Source organism: Protopterus annectens, chromosome 10.part0, assembly GCF_019279795.1.
Source record: "Protopterus annectens isolate FY-2018-M chromosome 10.part0, PAN1.0, whole genome shotgun sequence".
NCBI classification, from domain to species: domain Eukaryota; kingdom Metazoa; phylum Chordata; order Ceratodontiformes; family Protopteridae; genus Protopterus; species Protopterus annectens.
In genome coordinates, this window is record NC_056744.1 from 1,170,891,640 (window position 1) to 1,170,906,315 (window position 14,676).

General features: G+C 40.9%; 1 long non-coding RNA gene across 1 annotated transcript in view; it reads right to left on the reverse strand.

Moving 5' to 3' along the window:
• The window catches only part of LOC122813541, an 80,111-nt gene that overhangs the window by 14,317 nt on the left and 51,118 nt on the right, over positions 1 to 14,676 (reverse strand). The window contains exons 2-3 of the long non-coding RNA XR_006366703.1: positions 13,219 to 13,255; positions 10,874 to 11,047 (exon numbers count right to left, since the gene is read on the reverse strand). This is a non-coding gene — a long non-coding RNA (uncharacterized LOC122813541). The remainder of the gene's footprint in view (positions 1 to 10,873; positions 11,048 to 13,218; positions 13,256 to 14,676) is intronic.

Consider the following 14,676-nt stretch of genomic DNA (forward strand, 5'->3'; position numbering starts at 1 on the left):
CACAGGAAACCTCCAGACACTGGACCCAACACATTCAAGGGCAGGTCATGTCTACTCAGCTTGGTAGACTTCTTTGAGAAGGTCAACAAAGAAATGAATGATGGAAAATGCTTTACACTACCTGTCTTGACCTGACCAAGGCATTTGACACAATACCCAACTCAGGAATTGTTGACAAAGTCAAGACATTAGGTATAAACCCTTATGTGAAGTGGTCAGCTGGCTCACAAATAAGACCCAGGAAATTAGAATTGGGGAGTCAACCTCTACAAAGAGGCCATTCACAGTGGAGTCCCTCACGTATCAGTCTTGGGACTGCTCCTTTTTGGCATCTACTTCTTTGCAGTCAATGCCAATGTCAACGTCCTCTAGCGGACCACATTTACAGATGATCACAAATTAGGAGCATCCACAAACACTAATGTTCTCCAAGAGGGACTGACACAGATAAACAACTGCTGTCAGATCAATGAACTAAAACTAAATACCAAGAAATGCATAATAGTATCCTTCTGGATGCCAGACACCACTGGTAACATCCATATTGACAATACACCCCTAAGAGTCAGGGACTTGGGAACACAGATAGACATTAAAGAAGAACTTATCCCGCAGACTCCAGAAACATGTTTATTTCATCATGGTTTGGTGTTTCCTACATTTTAACACCACTTTGGGGTTATTTACAGTTTTTTAAATACTTTTATACTTAATTTCTGAGTTTGATCACATGGAGTCTAGCATCTTGAAGTTATCCTGACTGTTTAGTCTGCCTCTAGGTATCCCACAATGCAGTGCTTATCTGTAAATAATAGCATCACATAGGCCTCTTTCTTCCTAAAGCTGTTGTGACTGCATTGATTTTACATGTAAACACTGCTGTCTTTCAGTCAGTAAGTTTTAAGTAACATTTCATGCTGTTCAATGAAAACTTAAAACACAAACAGTGCAGATGCCACAGAACAGACTTTCAAAGTGCTTTTTACTGCTGCTTTGTTTTATAGGTTCATAGGTTCATAGGTTCATACTAGGCTATCTGCCCTAGGGCATTTATAAGCCTAGCCAGAATGTTAGTTTTTTAGCCACCCATTTTAAATTTATTTTGCTATGCCCTTTTGTATACTGTGCCTCTGTCTAACAGTGACACAGAAGTGATACCTCGATCTCCCATCCACTCATCAAGATTCCTCTTGAAGAGAGTCAATGAGGCACTCTGCCTAACCTGGACTGGGATTTTATTCCAGAGTGAAGGGAGCCTCTGGGTTATGAATCTGTCCCTCCAGCATGTCCTATTTATTTCAGTGCTGAGGTTCAAGTCTCGGCCGGCGTAGCTCGATGGGATTTGGATTTTCTGAGGTGCAGCATGTCCATTAATTCTGGGTTGGACATGGCTTTATCGTCAGGCACAGATTGCCTCTGAACAGGCGGTATGCCACTGAGTAGAGCTGGAGTTTCTTTAACGGGCGGGCAGCATATGGCATCTGTTTGAGCCCTTTGATCCTCTTGGTGAGGTACTTTTGGGGTCTTTCCAGTTGCTGCAGGTGTCTGGTAAGGTACATCCCAAAGGGGCATTGTACTCAATTATGGGCCTGATGAGGGATGAGTAAAGAGCCACGATGACCTCCCTGATCTAGATGTGAATCCCTTCATGATTAGGTGGGCTATATAAAATGTTTTTCTAACCACTTTGGCCACGTGGTTGTCAAATGAGAGATTCCTATCAACTTGGGTCCCCAGGTCCCTAATTACTTCTTCTGTACTTAATGGATTACCACCTATGTGGTAATTTGTGGAGCACTGTTTTTGCCAAAGGGATGACTATACACTTTGGCATTTAGCTTGAGGCCATGGCTCTGTTGTCTGTTTCTATGAGGCCCTTTTGGAGGATGCTTGTGTCGGCTGGAGAGTTGATTATGGTGCCCAGTTTGCAGTCATCTGCGAACTTGGTCAGCCACAGTCCTTCCGTGTTGGCCTGTACCTCCGAGAAATATATACCGAACAAGAGGTCCCAGGACTGAGCCTTGTGGGACACCACTTGTAACTGGTTTGGAGTCTGACATGGCTCCAGCAATTCTAACCATGTGGGTTCTGTCCTTGAGCCAGTTTGCAATCCATCTAGTGACATAGGGGTTTATATTTAGGCTGGTGAGCTTATCTATAATGCCAGTGGGGGTATTGTATCGAAGGCTTTTGCGAGGTCCAGGTAGGCTGTGTGGACCACCTTCCAATGGCCTTGGTGACTGTTTCAAAGAAATCAACCAGGTTTAAGAGGCAGGATCTGCCCTTAACAAAGCCGAACTGGGTAGGATACAGTGTCTGTAGGTCCCCAATATCTTTATTTATGAGGTCCAAGATGATCCTTTCCATAGCTTTGCAGACCAAGCTAGTCAGGCTTATGGGGTGATAGTTTCCAGGATCCGTTGAGGCACCACCTTTGTGGAGAGGGCCCACTGTTGCTGTATGCCACTCTTTGGGCACATATCCTGTAGTAAGGCTGAGACTGAACAGTAGTTTTATGTTTGGGTTTAGCTCTTCTTGGAGTTCATGTAGGGCGCAGCCGGGACACCGTCTGGTCCCATTGATGCTGTGTTTTTGCTTTGGAGGCATCTGAGATGTCAGGGGCAGCACTCTGCTGGGATAGATATTTGCCCTTTGGTGGGGAGGGGTGAGAAGTTTGAACCTGTCAGCTAGGATGTTGGCAATGTCTGTGGGTTGATTTTTGTCATTTTGGACTAATTCTGAGCATATCTGGGAATTACCACCCAGGTTCCTAACATAACTAAAGAAAGCCTTGTGATTATCCTTAGTGTCCTGTGCAATTTGCTGGCCTTAGACAATTTTATGAGTGCCCATAGTTTTTTGCTAATACTGATCAGTGATGCCTTCCCTTTTTGGGATTTTGGTCTATCATTTAGTAGCTTCCTCCTTCTATTGTATAGTTTGTTTATGGCTGGGGTCCACCAGACAGGACGTCTGCCTTTGGAGGATTGGGTCTTGGTTTTATTTGGGATTGCATGATCCATGCATTCCTGAAGGTGTTCATAGAATGCGTTTATAAAGGATTCATTTTCCACAGGCCCTGGGGCTTTGAAGGATTCAACCTTGGTTTTGAGGAGTGTGAAATTTGCTTTAGAAAAGTTTTTCATTGTGGTTTTCTGGGCAGGGGGTGGGGTCGGGATGTGAATATCCAGTGAGATTAGTTTATGGTCTGATCTTACCAGTGAGGGATACACTTCTGGTCTGGAGCATAGAGTCCCCATGTTGGTGATGATCAGGTCCAGTATGTTTTCCCCTCTTGTGGGAGTGGTAACAAGTTGTTCCATAGCATTTGAGTTTATAAATTCTAGGAACCTTTGGGCTAGGGTGTTGGAGCTAGAGTAATGCTCCCAGTCTATGTTTGGGTAGTTGCCCAATATAATGGTGTTTGGAGAGACCTTCATATTTTCCAGTGTTTTCAGGAAGGCCGAGTGGGGTTCCTGGGTTTGGGAGGGTGGTCTGTAGCAGGCTATAAACTGGAAGGCAGTTTTACCCACTGTTAGTTGCACATGGATAGTCTCTGATGCTTCGTGCTTTGCCACCAACCTGGAGGTGTGGGTATCTTTGATGAATATCGATACTCCCTCTCCTTTTGTGGTTTGGTCCAAGTTTTGGGGCCGAAAAGCATGGTATGAGGTATAACCTGGTAGTGTTGTGGTGCTCTCGGGAGCCCTGAACCAGGTTTCTGTTACTGCACAGATATCAATGTTCTCCATGCTAAGGAGAGTTTCGAGTGCATGCATCTTGAGGTTTAGACTTCTGGCGTTGAGTAGCATTACTCTTAGTTTCTTATCCCTTGTGATACTTATGGAGGTGGGTTTGTCTTTTGAGCCTTGCCTAAAAAAGGCACTATGGGGGTAGCAAGAGCCTTTGCCAATATCCGAAAGCCCAGGGGTGACAGGTGCAAGCCGTCCGGCATATCATGCCAAGCTGACAGGCATTGGATCCCCTTTGAATGACACCAGTACTTAAGCCAATTGTTGAAATTGATCATCTTGTCTTCATATTGTGGCATCATTCTTGGTGAGGGTAAGATGCTACTCAAGGTCAGGGTCATACCGGCCTGGGCTACATGCTCAGAGAGCTCCTCTATGTCTCTTTTCATGTAGTCCTCAGGTCATTCACACCAGCATGGACAATGACTGAGTCATATTTGTACTTGCCTTGGAGTGACCTGAGTGCTTGTGTTATGTGGCGGATCCTAGCACCCGACAGGCTGCTCACCATGACCCTCTGTCAGTGTGCCTGACGATAGAGTCACCTATTACAAGTGTATCAGGTGTGTTGTTTAGTGTTAAGGGCTGTGACTGTTCGGCACACTGGCTTGTGAGATATGTGTTGCACGTGTTTTGTTTTGGGGTAGCGGTTGCTTGGGTGTCTGCTTTGGAGGTCTCTGCTGCTTAGGCAGATTTTTATGTTTTGTGTGATTATGTGTTTGGTTTGCTGTCGTGGTAGGTCTATGTGAGACTGGAATTGTAGTGAGTGTGGTTTCCTTCTCCTCCTGACTGGTTATGCCAGTACTGAGTGTAAAGATAAACAAATGGAAGTAGCCAAATGTTAAATGAATAACTCTAATCCAAAATCACATTCAGGCAATGATTGGTCAGGCAGAGAACATCAAGTCACACAGAACTACAGCTAAAAAATGCCACTAAATACATGTAGTTAAATGAGGAATGCCATTTCTTAGCTTCTTAGCAGAGAATTCACACAAAATCATAGATGTAGGTTCTGACATGGAGGACAACACCATTGCAGAACTTTCAAGTAGGCAATACATTGCTGGAGGGTGGCCTAATGGTTAAGGTGTTTGCCTTACAAACACAAGGTACAGGGTTTGAGTCTCACAAGGATTAATTGGCTAGGCTTACAATGACTCGCAAGGGCAGCTAACCTAGTACTAACCTATGAACCTATGAACCTATAATAATTCAACTTCTTTGGTGTTAGGCTTGCCCTCATGTATTTTCCCCCACTGCCACCCCATACCAGTGATGGGTGAGTGTGCACTGGCCTTTGTACATTTTTAATGCAGTTATGGTTCCATATATGTGTGGAAGACAGAACAGTCATACAGTATTACTGTCATAACTGTACACAGAACAGATGTGTCATTTTAAGGACATATAACTACTTGCATATGGGACTAAGCAGTTAGCTATTTTTTTTTCAGATAGGTTCCACACATACCTTGGGCCTCAATTGAGGGTGGAATAGGTGGCATATTTACTATACTGTTTACCAGTCTACACTGTTTTGCTGTGCAATTTTCTGTGTCATCCAGTCCATACTAAGTCAAACAGGTTATAAAAGGCCTTCTTTTTGACAAAGGACTGGCAACAGTAACAGCAACATTACTGAAAGCCTGTTGCACATACATGGCAGTAGCAACTACAAACATCTTTTTTTATAAGTGTAATTGTGGCTGTAATCCAAAGAGTTTTGAATTTCAAGACAAATGGCTATACTGAGTGTACATGATCACTTTTTAGCTTCCTGAACAGCTCTACCATGTTAGATTGGTTAATTAGCATATAAGTTGCCGACTTATGCTTTCATTAGTATATTCTGCTGTTTGCCTTTGTTTGATTGAATAATAGTGTGATATAGTGTGGGTGACATCCTGTTCCATGTACACAATGGCTGCACTTAATGTAGCTGTTAATGAATCCTGCCCATAACATTTTTCCAGTTCCACCATGTTATCGGAGTTCCTTTAAGTGTTCAGTCCCTGGCACTTTGAAATAGCTAATATGATCTCATTTATTTCTCAATTAAATATAGCAGTTGATCTGCAGATGTAAGGCTTATCAGGCTAACATATGGTGGATGGATGGATGGATAGATGATTGAAGACTCTTTAAGGAATGGCCTATTACCATGATCTGCACAATTTTGGGTGTCGGCTCAAACATTTAGGAATGGGATAATTTATCTATTGTATAAGTCCATGTATGAAACCAATGTGTGTGTATGTACCTTTAAGAAGCTATCCAAGGGCTTGCACAAGTGTATAAATACTGAGCACATGCAAGTCTGACTTCCATTTAGTAGTAAGCTGTTGAGATCTAAGCATGTACTGTATGTATGTAAGGTCTGTCTGTTAACCAGTTTGTTTATATTTTATGATACTGCTATCCATCCTGATATGTTTCTATATAATAAAGCAGCTAAACAAAGTATCCCACCTGCTTGTCATCTATGTTAGAAAGGGATGAGTGACATGGTGTCAGAAGTGGGATGTCTAAAGGGCTTGGTGTCAGAAGCAGCATGTCTAAAAGTGCTTGAAGCCATGGAATCTAAATTCTTCAGTTTGAGGTGCACTTGGTTGGAACTGGAGGAATATACAGGAGTGAATCATCCCTACAGCATGTATACTTTGCAAAACAGGTCAAAAATGAATTTCAGATGTTAAAACTTGCACAGCACTATTTATAGGTTCATAGGTTCATAGGTTCATAGGTTCATACTAGGCTATCTGCCCGAGGGCATTTACAAGCCTAGCCCATCGTTTTGTGGCTTACGCCACCCCTTTAGTATGGGGAACTATACCCATTATTTTGCTGTGCCTCTGTCGAGCAGTGACACTGAGGTAATCCCTGGGGTATATCTGCGATCTCCCATCCATTGGTCAAGATTTCTCTTGAACAAGGCCAGCGAGGTGCTCTGCCTCACATGTACCGGGATTTTGTTCCACAGCATAGGGAGTCTTTGGGTGATGAATCTATCCCTCCAGCACGTCCTATTAATAGCCGTGTCAAGGTTTAAGTCTCCGCCCTTGTGGCTCTGATGGATCTAGATTTTTGAGGTGAAGCATATTCATCAAATCTGGGTTTGACATGGCCTTGTATGTTAGGCAAAGGTCACCTCTGAGCAATGATAGCGACTGAATAGAGCTGGAGTTCTTTCAGTCGGGCAGCATAGGACAGATTTTGAGACCCTTTATCCTTTTGGTGAGGAACTTTTGTGGCCTCTCCAGCTGCTGCAAGTGTCGGGTCAGATACATTCGAATGGGGCATTGTACTCAATCATTGGTCTGATGAGTGATGAGTAAAGGGAGACTATGACCTCCCTTGATCTAGATGAGAATCCCTTCATGATAAGGTGGGCAATGTAGAAGGTCTTCCTAACTACTTTAGCTACATGGGTGTCGAATGACAGACTACTATCAACCTGGGTCCCCAGGTCCCTGATAACTTCTTCTGTGCTCAGTGGATTGCCACCTATTTGGTAGCTAGGGGTAACCTTGTTTTTATGACTATGCATTTTTGGCATTTAACTTTAGGCCGTGGCTCTGGCACCAGTTATCCGTTCTGTGAGACCCTTCTGAAGGATATCTGTGTCAGATGTGTTTTCTACTATGGCCCAGTTTGCAGTCATCTGCAAACTTTGTCATAACCCTCCTGTGTTTGCTTGTACTTGGAAAAGTAGATGCCAAACAAGAGTGGGCCCAGGACTGAGCCCTGTGGGACACCACTTGTGACAGGCTTTGAGTCTGACATGGCGCCAGCAGCTCTGACCCTGTGGGTTCTGTCACTCAGCCAGTTTGCAACCCATCTTGTGATGTATGGGTTGACATTTAAGCTGATGAGTTTTTCAATGATACCCGAATGGGGTATTGTATCGAGGCCTTAGCCAGATCGAGGTAGGCTGTATGGACTGCCTTTCCCTCATCAATGGCTTTGGTGACTGTTTCGAAAAAGTCAACCAAGTTTAAAAGGCATGATCTGCCTTTGACAAAGCCAAACTGGGTTGGATCCAAAGTCTGCAAATTCCCTATGTCTTTATTTATGAGGTCCATTATGATCCTCTCCATGGCTTTGCAGATAAGGCTTGTCAAGCTAATGGGCCGGTAATTTCCAGGGTCGGTGGAGGCACCGCCTTTGTGAAGTGGTACCACAGTTGCAGTGCGCCACTCCCTGGGTACGTATGGCTAAATTGCATTCTTTTATTAAGCCTGAATTGTACTACTTTGACTCATCTCCCATCCCCCTTCACATCTAACTTCCTTAACTGTCAAAGTACTATGGGTAATTTGAGCTGTTACCTGCTGTGATTAATAGCTCACAGCAGTAGACTTGACCCATGTACTGTTTCCTTGTTCTAGCCTTTACTTTCTGTATGTGTAGGGGAAGGACCAGGGAGCTGTGACATCACAGCATGGGTGAGTTTTTAGGACGGTTGTGATGATGTCAGTTTGGGGAGGGAATTTGCCAGAAAACTACCTGTATTCATTGGTCTTGATGACATCAATGAATTGCAGACGGCAGCAAGCTTTTCCAGGGTTGGATAAAAGTTTTTTGAAAGCAAAACCCCCATAGTACAGTAAGGTACTTTTCTAGTGGAGAGAAACAGTCAATTTAAAATATTTTAAATGTTGTATTGTTGTTTATTCATAGTAGGGATTTTAAATAGGGAGAAAAATGACGGAGAAGTTGAGCATTTAATAATAGAATCCCATTGTTGTCCTTAAATCTAGCAGTTGACCATCATGTGTCTATAGTAGTGAGAAAATCATTCTATGATGTACAATATCTAGATTCAAGGAGGTCATTTTTCTACTGGAGTCAGTGCTTATCAGGGCTATCATTCAGTACAATTCTTCCTTTGGTATGTACCTAACTAGATTCATCCAACAACTGGAACATCCACCAGGTTCCTCACTGAAAGAATACAGGGCAGACTGCTTCAAAGCCCTGCCTCTGTATTCTGTCTCCAACAGGCTGTTGAGGGGAGATATATATGCCTGGCATGCAAGGCATCTTTGGACACCACTCTGATAGACCTCCTTCATATCTACAAAATTAACAGCACCAGAATTACCCCTTCTAAAGACTTAAATCTTGCCTGTTATATAAAGAAGACCTGCTAGAAAGACAGGCGTGTATCCCAGGGAATACGTCTTCTCTGGAACACACTCCTCAACCATGTGAAGCAGAGCTCCTCCTTAACCCAATTCAAGTGTAACCTGGACAACTACACGGGGAACCATAAATTCACCATGGTTTGGCACCTAAGTCTCTAATGGACAGAGGTAGCCTGTAAATGTTTAATCTCCCAGACCTCTGCTTACACTACCAAGGGTAACAGAACTTGTCAGAGATTTGGGATGCATGGCTAGGCTTAAAAATGTTTGTTTGCCTAGTTATACACCTAGTATGTACCTATATGTGTAGCAGATACGTAGAAACATACTGTGCACCTTAGTACTAGCTAAGTGTGCCAGTCTTCATAGGAGTACAGTCCTGTAACCAAATTAAATATTACAGTAACATCCACAGAATAATATATTTTGACCATCAACTACTACAAAATGTACTTCGCCAGTGAATACAGATATGAGTCAAACATTTTATCTGACTAGACTATCCAGCAAGTCTTCCAAATCGTATACTTGGCTTTCCTTGATATAGATCTATGCATGCAGATAAACTTCATCCTTATTTTCTAAAATTCTCCTGTCCTTTCATAACCAGGCCACTGATTCCCATAATCAACCCCTCCCTTACCACCAGCAACATACAAAAGTATGGATTTTGTTTACCTAAAAAAGGGGCCTCTGTCACTTTAAATCCCATACTTCTCAAAAAACACTTACACTTATTTGTCATTCTCATAACAGCCTGTAACAAGGCAACAAATTATCTAAACAACAGAATATTTACATATTTACAAGGCAACCTCTGCCTTTTAGTGTCAAAATTCACAAAGCAACCTGTACAGAAATACACTACCAGCAGGAGTTCCTGAAGATAAAGACCTTGAATTATTGCTGTTCATACAATTTATTAACTACCTATCTGCAACATAAAACAATTATTTTATATTTAGATTACGTGTCTTTCATTAGAAACGGTCCCACACTCTCCAGTGCATATTTTCATGAAGAAGATGTTTAATAAGATTTGCAATTTTTATATAATCTTCTACCAGCTACTCCAGCAAAAGTTACTATGTAGCTTAGGGATGCAAAACTAAAAGTATTCCGGGTGACATAACATTGTTGACATATTAATGTGATTGCTAATCCAGGCTCAGATATCACATCTAAATTGTAACCAGAATTTAGAGCTGCAATGTGTAAAGGGATTAAGTTAAGGGAAGGCAGGATTCCCTTTTGACAAATGTATACTGGGATTTCTGCTACCTTCAGGAAACATACGCAGTTCATTCTCATTGGAGCACTGCACTGATCTAAATTTATTTTATTTGCTTACTTACCTGGTTTTTGTAAACCCTACAGGCAGACAAGTTCAAACTGTTTAAGCTATGACTTGGACCACAAAGCAAATTGAGCTACAGACAATCAGTTATGGCAATCAGTATAATGTATGCATAAAACACGGCTTACTATCATGTACTTAACACACAGGCAGTCGAGTCCTTGTATGCTCAAAACCATTCTGCAAAAATCAGAATGCCAAATTCTGGTATACGTGACACAAACACCAATCCCCTACTGTTCTGGACCCAGGAACAAGCATTACCATGGGTCCAGAAGGGGGCAAGGCAGACAGTCAGTAATGTCAGTTTTTGACATTACAACATTTGCAATGTGGGACTCGCCCAGGTGGACTCGACCGCCTGTGAGTCGAGTACATGATAGTAAACCATAAAACACTGTTATACAAAATACAGCTAAGGGAGAGCATACAAAAGGAGAAGAAGGATAGCTTATGAGTTCTTTATTCACTAATACAAAAATGACCAAATGAAGAAAAAAACTAAATTAAAAGGATGAATGTTGAAAAGCTGGCAGCATACATAGATGAAGCATAAAATACTGAATATGGAGAATTTTAGCTCCTGAAAATATATTATTGTTGTAAATACTTACCTGTTAATCTGAGCTGCTGCTGTGTGGAACAAAGTTGTGCTGTAATACAGGAGAACGCCACCACTGTTAGGCTTATGAGTAATAGGACCTCCAACCACGACAGCTGAATTAAAATGCGGAACTCAATCACTAATGCAGCATTCTGGTGGAACAGCAAATAAGAAAGGCCATTTCCTGTGGACATCCATCAGAGCATTTTCAGCAAGGAAAAGGGAAATACACTTTTCTGCACAATAACTAAATAGACACATTTAAGGTTTATCAATTTCTCTACTGTTAAGCCATCGTGAGATACTAAGCAGAATCTTATTATTTTCCGGCCAAAAAAGGATGTGTGAATGCAGACACATCATGGAAATTCCTCCATGGAAAATTCATAAGAACATCTAGAAACATCTAATATAGAATAGCAAGGAATGTAAATGACTATCTTGTACTTCCCGTCAATCTACTAATAAGAAGTCTGCTTGTAGTCTTTACATTTATATACATCAAAAAACTAAAACAAATGGTCTAATAGTGTCAGAACAAGGCTACTCCATATTTTATATTCTGCCATGTTGTTGTCATTTCTTTTCATTAATGGTTTCTGTTTCTCTGTACTATGGTAACTAAACAGTGTCTTTTTTTGCTACACAGTGGTTAACATGACCGGTTTTCTGTGCAGACAGTCGTAAGAATATACTACCATTGCCATCAGTCCCAGGAAGACCAGTCTAAGACTTGTAGGGTGGTAGGTTACTTAACGTTGGCTACAGTGTAATTTAACACATTTGTCTGTCCTTGTATAATAATGTGCATGCAGTGACATTTTGAAACCAAGTAATTCAATATGGAATGTAATGCATGAGAAAGAATCAATATATTCATCAGATGGAAAGGGAGTCACAAAACAAGTAGCCTACCCTAAAAGTTGATGCATGTAAGTGATAATATACTGCTCTTAGAAAAAGAATTCAAAACAAGTAATACACAGCAGAAAGTGATGCAATTAAGCAGGATTTCACAAAACATAAAATATGAACAAGAAGTAGAGTAATGCCCCTAAACAATAACGCATACCTAATGTAACAGGAGTCATGAAACAAATAGTACATGACACAAATTGTGTTTAACCTATTAAATGGTAGCACACAATACTGAAGCTGTGCAGCACAATAAAGTGGACTCACAAAGCAACAACTGCAAATTAGATATTATTATGTTTAAACAATCTATGGAAATAATGCAGCCCTCGGGTACATTTAAAGTTATGATATTTGTCCTGCAGTGTACAAGTTTATCACTGGGTAGTTTAACTCTATACTATTATTTACTGCTTGTTGAGATAGGTTCTGACTCACATGACCTCGCATGACCCATATTACTGTACATTAAATAAAAAAAAAAAAAATATATATATATATATATATATATATATATATATATATTACATTACACATAAACATTTAATTTAATCACAAAACATTTAATTTAAATTAAAATACATTTAATCTAATGATTTAATCAAATCACATTTTATCTAAATTATCATATACAGCAAATACTCCTCCAAAAGACTTTTTGCAAGGGGGAAGCCCCCTTGCACACCCAACTCCCTACTTAAATAAACTAACTCCACAGCCATACAAACACAGAGAAGACAGAAAACACTGCACACTCTGAATCACTGTTGGCACACAAACAGAAATTTGTAGGTGGGCATTAACACAGTACAAATGGCATACCATAATAAGTTGCCTTGTTAAGACTTACTACCCTAAAACCCAAACCCATACCAGCATTAACTCTCTAGAGACTACTATACATTTCCATCAAATGTGATTGGACTAAATCTCTTTTAGCCTACATGAGATTAAGATTCAAGTTTTAGATATTCTGAGTTTAGACAAAGTGAGTCTTGGAACATATACATATAAACACACACACACACACACATGGTGTGTGTGTGTGTGTGTGTGTGTGTGTGTGTGTGTGTGTGTGTGTGTGTGTGTGTGTGTGTGTGTGTGCGTGTGTGTGTGTGTCCGGTTTATTGTCTCAATAAAAAATACTAGATTCATCCTAACATCAACACTCAATAATATTTTGCACCAGTTTTGTATTACAGTATTTCAGCCATTATTTTCTAAGTGCCATTCCTCTTTTCCTATCATTCTAACTTAGAACTTGTGCCCTAATTAGCATGGTTCCTGGTTAGATAGTTTTGAGTACATACGACATACCACCCCTTCTCCAGTTGTCATGTCTAAAGCATCAGTCTCAATATTGTTGGAACATATTGTAACAGTACAACCTGAGAAAAATATAGCCAAATGTAATCAATCAAACAACTAAAGAAAATTTACCTGCGTGAATTCTGTTTGTAGCTTCACTTGAATTGTTCTGTAATGTAAGCAGAAGAATACATTCTGGATTAGTACAACTGATAATAAGCCTAAATAAAACAAAACATTTGTCAGCAGTTCATAAATTAAATATGTTAAACATGGATCCCAGATAGCTCATTGGCTACATGACAAAAGCCAAAGGAAATAAAAGAAAAGCCTTTAAAAAGTATAAGCTAAGTCAGAATGAGAACAAGAATGTTGTAGTCTACCAGACTACGTCAAACAAAACAAGAAATACAGTACAGGAGACACAGGGTAAAGGGAGACACAAGTCCAGAGAGACCAAAATCAAATGGGAGGTCTTACTGTGATACATATATACATAAAGGAGAAACATACACACGAACAATGCAGTTGTCAAACTAGCAGAGGGTAATGAAAGGTTCCCTATTAAGTAACTGAACACTTAATATAGCAAACGCTGTTTAATCGACAGCTAAATGCCAAAATGGCAAAATCCTGAAGACACGGAACAGCGATTTTTTCCCAGGGGAAAAAAATCACTGGCCCGTTTTTGGGACTTTGCCATTTCCTCCACTATGGTACAATCTCGGAGTTGGTATAGTTGCTATTTTAAGCATTTACTGTTATAATATTGACTCTAATGAAATGGTGGAAGTGCCTGCAGGGCATTTTATTCAATCTTTACTTAGAAGGATGAGTGGCCAGCATTAAATTGTGTTTGCCTAATGGCAAAAACAGATAATTAGCTTATCTAGTCTTGCCTTTTAAGTGAATTTAGTTTTGTGCACCTCTTCATCCATCACCCCCCCCGACTCCATTACCTTCTCCATCTGTCATTACTTCTTAACATCTTAGCACCTAAAACCCAGTCCTGTGAGGGTGACACCATGGAGAAATCTGTTGCTGCTACAGTTGTCTCACTGTGCTCTTGGTTGTCCAGTCCAGGTAATTTAAACGCCCCATGGTACTTTTCCTGCTCTGGATTATTAGTTCTTTTCCCTGGCTGATATTTCCTGCAGAGATATTGTGGCTGGAGTGCAGTATTTTGCATTTCCCTGCAGTGAACATCAGTTGACATCTTTCAGCAACTTGAGCAGCCTTCCCAAGTCCTTCCTTAGAATTTTTTTTACATCCTAAACTGCTGCATGTATCACTGTGTCATCCACAAACAAGCTGATTATGTTATCCATTTACTTGTTGACCAAATGTCCTTCCTCAGACTGTCCCCCACATCCTCCAATGCTGCGTATGCATCTGTGCCATTCACATAGAGACTGATCTTGTTATCTGTTTTCTTTCTTTTTCTTTCCTACTTGTGTGAGTGAGTGAGTGAGAGTGAGTGAGTGAGTGAGTGAGTGAGTGAGTGAGTGAGTGAGTGAGTGAGTGAGTGAGTGAGTGAGAACTAGTCCATGAGCCTTTTTTAGCCATATTGTAAGCCAAAGGCAAAGACAA